Raw genomic sequence first — 6,000 nt, forward strand, 5'->3', positions numbered from 1 at the left:
CAAAAGATGCAAAATAGGAGGCAAATGGAACAGACACACAAAAAAGAAGCAATACAGAGAGAGGGTAAACATCAACTGCAAAGCTGAAGGCCAAGATAAAGAGAGACTTGGACAAACAATGGGTGTGGGGAGGAATGGGGGCAGGAGCGGATTTTTGGGGTGGACAAGATGGATACAGAAGGAAACTTTGAGGAGGGAAAACTAGGAATTTTTTTTATTTTTATTTTTTTTTTGTATACCTTGGTCGAGGCTCGTATGAGAGCGAACACACAACTCACAGCAAGGAGGCATGAGACAAGAGGGGCGGGAGTGGAAGGGACAAAACATTGGGGAACAGACACAGGTGAACTGTGGAAGGGAGAGGGATGGGGATGGGACGGGGAACATGGCGAGGAGAAGATGGACATTACAGGGACTTTCAGGAAGGAAAGCAGAAGAATTGAAGGAAGTGGGCTTGGGTGGATTATGGGGGGGAGAAAAGATCGAGGATTTGGATGGGGGAAGATAAGAGGTGGTGGTGAACAGCTGTTTTGAAAGCCTGGAGGGAAGAATGGGAAAGAATAGAGTGAGGAAGTTTATTCCAAAGGCGGGAAAAAGAGGAATGAAAGAGTGAAGATGAGCAGTGATTCGTGATTTTGGTAGTTTTACCAGAAGGGGGTTGTTGGCGGACCTTGAGCGCCCTGTGGAAATGTGGTTGGGACAAATCGCAGAGAGAGCAGGGGGGGCAAGGCTGGAGAGGAGTCGGTAGAAGACAGAAAGACCACCGACTAACCTGCGGTGATTGAGTGAGAGGCCCAATGACTCAGCTTCATTGCGGGAGATGCCAATGATCTTAAATGCCCTGGTTTCGACAGCGTGAAGTCGAGAAAGGTGGGAGGCAGGAGCACCAGCCCAGAGGGGAGAGCAGTACTCCATCAGGCTACGGACAAAAGCTTTGTAAGTGGTCAGGAGCTCAAGAGGGCCGAGGAAGGACTTTGCACGACGGAGGATTCCCAGTCGGCGACTGGCTTTTGAGGCAAGGTTGGAAATGTGACTTTCCCAGGAAAGGTCATGGCAGATAGTGAGACCCAGAAGCTTGAAAGAAAAGACTTCTTCCAGAGGATTGTTGAGAAAGTGGATGGGGGGGTTTTGTAAACGGTCCTTTCGAAGAGACATAGTGAGAGTGTGAGATTTGTCTGGATTGAAAGACATGTTCCACGTGTTGGACCAGTTTGTGATTTTATCCAGATCTGCAGTGAGCGAAGAAGCTGCTGCTTGCCGGTCTGAGGGATGACAGATGGTACGGCAGAGGGTGGAGTCATCGGCAAAGAGAAATAGAGGATTTTCCAGAGAGTCCGAGAGATCATTGATGAAAACCAGAAAAAGAACAGGGCCCAGAACGCTACCTTGAGGAACTCCAGCCTGCACAGGAAGAGGGGATGAAAGAACTCCATTTAGGGCCACACGTTGACTGCGACAGGAGAGGAAGTCTGCGAGCCATGAGTGGAGATGGCCTTGAATACCATGGGAAGAGAGTTTGGTGAGTAGGGCAGGGTGCCAGACTGTGTCAAAAGCACGTGATATGTCCAGGGATACGGCTCGGATTTCCTGTCTGGCATTGAGGACCTCCATCCATTGATGGGAGAGCAGTAGCAGCATATCCAGGGTAGAGTGACCTGGTCTGAAACCAAATTGATGATTGGAAATCAAGCCATTGGAGAAGAGGAAGGATTTCATGTCTGAAGCGATGATGGATTCCATAACCTTGCTGATGATTGGGAGAAGGCTGATTGGTCTGTAGTTACAGGGATCTGTTTTTGCACCTTTTTTATGCAGGGCAGTGATGTTAGCAGATTTCCAAGCAGATGGCAGATGACCTTGGGAAAATGAGAGGGTGAATAGAACAGAGAGAGGGTGAGCAAGAGCAGAAGAGCAGGCTTTGAGGACACATGGGCTGATGCCGTCTGGACCGGTTGCAGAATCTGACTCGAGGTTTGAAAGCAAGCTCCACCTTGTCAGGAGAAAAGGATACAGAGTCCAGGGACAGTTTGGTGTGACTGGGTAAAGTGGGTAGAGATAGTGATGGGTTTGGGACACAAGATTTAGCTGCAAACACCGAGTTTAGACATTCAGCTTTATCACGTGTGGAATCAGCAGTGCGGCCATTTGAGGTAAGGGAGGGGATGGAGGGGGAACATACACCAGAAACAGATTTGATTAAACGCCACCAGGATTTTGAGGAGGGAGAGAGGTTTGAGAGTTCAGACTTGAGATGAGAAAGATGTTGTTTTCTGGCTCTCCTGAGGGTAGATACACACTTGTTCCGAGCTTTGTGGAAAGAACTGAGATTGCCCTCAGTTGGGTTTGCTTTCCATGAGGCAAAGGCAAGTTGTTTCAGGACAACTGCCTCACCACAAGCTTCAGTAAACCAAGGGCGGGAGGAAGGGTAAGACAACTGAACACGAGAGGGGATAAATCTGTGCATGAGGGAGAGCAAGTTTCTTTGAAAGAATTCCCAGGATGAGTTGATGTTTGAGAAAGTAGTGATAGAAGACCAGTCTGTAAGTTTGATGGCTGCTCGGAGACCCTGCCAGTCGGCTTGAGTGAAATGCCAGACTCGACGGCGGTGAGGTGGTTCTCTGATAACAGCCAGAGAGATGTCCACTTTAACAAGGACGTGGTCAGAAGAACCAATTGGAGCGAAGGAAGAGCAGCAGATATTGTCAGGGAAATTTGTCAAAATCAGATCCAGAAGAGATGGAGTACCATTGGTTGAGATCCGGGTCGGGAAGTTGACCGATTGAGTCAGTCCCAATGAGTCACAGAAAGCTTTTGCTGATGTCCCATGGCAGGTGAGAGAGGTACCCACACCTAGCCAACTGGCGTGATGACAATTGAAGTCACCACATAAGAGGAAGAGAGAGTTTGGATGAGAAGATAGAAGATGGTCCATGTTTTCGGAGAGTGAGGTGTAGATGGAGTCATCACTGTTCGGTGGACGGTACAGTACACATATAAAAATGAGGTGGGAGTGGAGGGGAAGCCGAAGCCAGAGGTATTCCTGGGAGTGTGGGGGAGTGAGAGCAGTGCAGGGAGAGTGAGGAATAGAGTCTTTGATGAAGAGAGCAACACCTCCACCAGGACGAGGCTCAGGTCTGTCATACCGTAAGAGGGAGTAACCAGGGAGAGATACTTGGGAGTCAGACACGTCTTGGGAGAGGAAAGTTTCTGTTAGGCAGATAATGTCTGGTTTGTCAGTGGCAACCTGCATGGAAAGATCTGAAAGGTTTGAGCGAAGGCCCCGGATATTTGAGGTCCACACTTTTAATGAAGAGGTAGGGGAGGAGGCTTTGGGTGCAGGAGGTGGAGGGGGCGGGGGAGGGTAGGACGAGGGACGAGGGGGAGGTAAGGAGGGTTGCTGAAGGAGTGTGGGGTATTGCAGAATAGCGAGGGGAGGGGGCCGAATGAGGAGGAGAAAAGGCTCTGTGGTGCTGGGGGAGAGGGGGGACAAGAGACAAGGAAGATGGCAGTTGAGGATTTGAGGAGGTGGAGTGAAGAGATGGAGGTGAGAGGGCAGTGGAGGGAGGCAGGTTGGTGGATGAGAGGGGGGCAACTTAGAGAAGGAAGAGTGAGGGGGATGAAAGGTGGGAGAAAGGTGAGGGGGGAATTTTTGAAAGAGGTGAGAGGGAGGCTTGGAGGGAGAAGAGTGGGATGGTTGCTTTGAGAGTGAGAGTGAGGGGTGAGGGGGGTGAGTTGGCACTGAAGTTGGAAAAAAAGAATGGTTGATGGAAAGCGAGCATCCATGGCAAACTGTGGTTTTTAAAAGTTTTAGGTCAGAGATGCGATTTAACACAATTCTTGATGGGTGCAATGAAGGCGAATTCAGAGCATGGAGAGAAGAAGCGCTGTAATAGTTGGATTTTTTTAGGCAAGGAATGAAGGAGAGGTCGAAATGAGAGCAGTCTGTTTAAATAGCAGAAGAGTAGTGCATTGTGAAACAGTAAAGAGTACCACAAGTGTGAGAGAGGAAGATGAAGCATTATAAGATCGTTTTTGTTGTTAATATTAATGTATGAGAGAGTTCAACAGATTAGGTCATGGAAGTGTAAAAAAAAAAAAGAAATCGAGGAAGACGAGGAGGAAGTTAAGAGGAAGAAGAAGTAGCAGAATCGGGAGAAGGTGAGCGTGTTGTTGTTGTTGTTGTTGGGTATATATATATATATATATATATATATATATATATATATATATATATATATATTTTTTTTTTGAGATGAGAAAGATTAGTTGGGAGAATGGGGGATGTTTGGAAAGTGGGGAGGATGAAAATTGAAGGTAATGGGGAGGATAGAAATTGAAGGTAATGGGGAGAAAAAACAAACAAACAAACAAAAAAAAAACGATCGAACACCGAGTGGAACCGGTAGGCCTCAAGCCTAGGACTAGGCCTCAAACACCAGGTAAGAACGTCGACATAAATACTCACAAAATAGCACGATTTTTGAAACAAAACCGAACTAGGAACACACATTAACATGTAGGTGAGAAAATTAAACAGTTAAAACGGGACAAATAACAACCGGAACTTAACTTTGAGGACGTCAGCAGGGAGCCCCGAAGGAGACCTCTTGCCGCTCAAAACCGGAACCGGAAGTGAGGAAGGAGGAAGGAGGGAAGTGAGGAATTTGGAAGGAGGGAGACTGGAGTGAGGGGTGGGGGTTAACAATGGAAGAAAAGATCATGGCTTTGGATAGGGAATGATCTGAGATTGTGGTGAACAGCTTTCTTAAAGACCTGGAGGATAGAATGACATTGAAGAGAATGTGGAAGTAGGTCCACAGGTGGGGAAAAAAGAGAAACAAATGAGTGGAAGTGAGCAGTGCATCTGGATTTTGGGAGTTTGACCAGAAGGGGTTGATGGTGGTCTGTGTGTGCCCTGCAAAAACCTTGGGGGGGGGGGGGACAAAGCAAGGAAAGATCAGAGGGTGCAAGACCAGAAAGGAGGCGGTAGAAGACAGACATCAATGACCTTTCTGCGATGGCGAAGTGATAGGCCCATAGACTTGGCTTCATCGCGGGAGATTCCAATAATCTTGGAGGCTTTAGTTTCCATGGTGTCAAGCTGGGCAAGATGTGAGGCAAGGAAGCTAGGGCATAGTGGAGAGAGGTGCTCCATTGAGCTGCGGATGAATACAGAGACCTTGTAGGTGGATAGAAGTTCATGTGTGCTTAGAAAGGATATTGTATGATGGAAGATGTCCAGTCAGTGGTTGGCTTTGGGAGGCCAACTTTGAAATGTGGTTTGCCCAAGAAAGATGATGGTTGATGGTGAGACCCAGGAGTTTGAATGACTGAACTTCCTCAAGAGGATTGTTAAGAAAATAGATGGGGGTGGCGGGAGGGTGGGGTTGCCAGATGGTCCTTTCACAGAGAGATAGTGAGAATGGGAGATTTGTCATGATTGAAAGACATGTTCCAAGTGTTTGACAAGTTTGTGATTTTTCTCAATGTCTGAAGAGAGGGAAGAGGCTGCTGCCTGTCTGTCTGAAGAATGAGTGGATGTCATGGCAGAAGGTTGAATCATCAGCAAATAGATAAAGGGGATTTTTCAGAGTCAGAGATCAATGATGAAGATCAGGAATTGGACTGGGCCCAAAACATTACCTTGGCACACTCCAACTTTGACAGGGAGAGGAGATGAAAGAATTCCGTTGTGTGCCACATGTTGGCTATGAGAGTACATTAAGTCAGTAAGCTACGTGTGGAGTTGGCCTTGGATTCCATCGGCAGACAGTATGGAGAGCAAGGCAGGGTGCCAGACTGCATCAAAAGCATGAGATATGTCCAGAGAGATGGCCCTGATGTCACGTCTGACATTGAGGGTCTCCATCCATTGTTGGGTGAGTGGAAGCAGCATGTCCAAGGGAGACTGACCTGGTATGAAACCAAATTGGTGATCTGAGATGATGACGATGGAGAAAAGGAAGGATTTCATATCAACTGCGATTTCATATATATATA

General features: G+C 47.5%; 1 protein-coding gene across 2 annotated transcripts in view; it reads left to right on the top strand.

The window, feature by feature from the left end:
• The window catches only part of MOCS3 (molybdenum cofactor synthesis 3), an 84,572-nt gene that overhangs the window by 49,950 nt on the left and 28,622 nt on the right, over positions 1-6,000 (top strand). The gene's annotated exons all lie outside the window — the stretch shown is intronic.

Source organism: Eptatretus burgeri, chromosome 7, assembly GCF_056783735.1.
Source record: "Eptatretus burgeri isolate ZD-2024b chromosome 7, Ebu_testis_v1, whole genome shotgun sequence".
Lineage (NCBI taxonomy): Eukaryota > Metazoa > Chordata > Myxini > Myxiniformes > Myxinidae > Eptatretus > Eptatretus burgeri.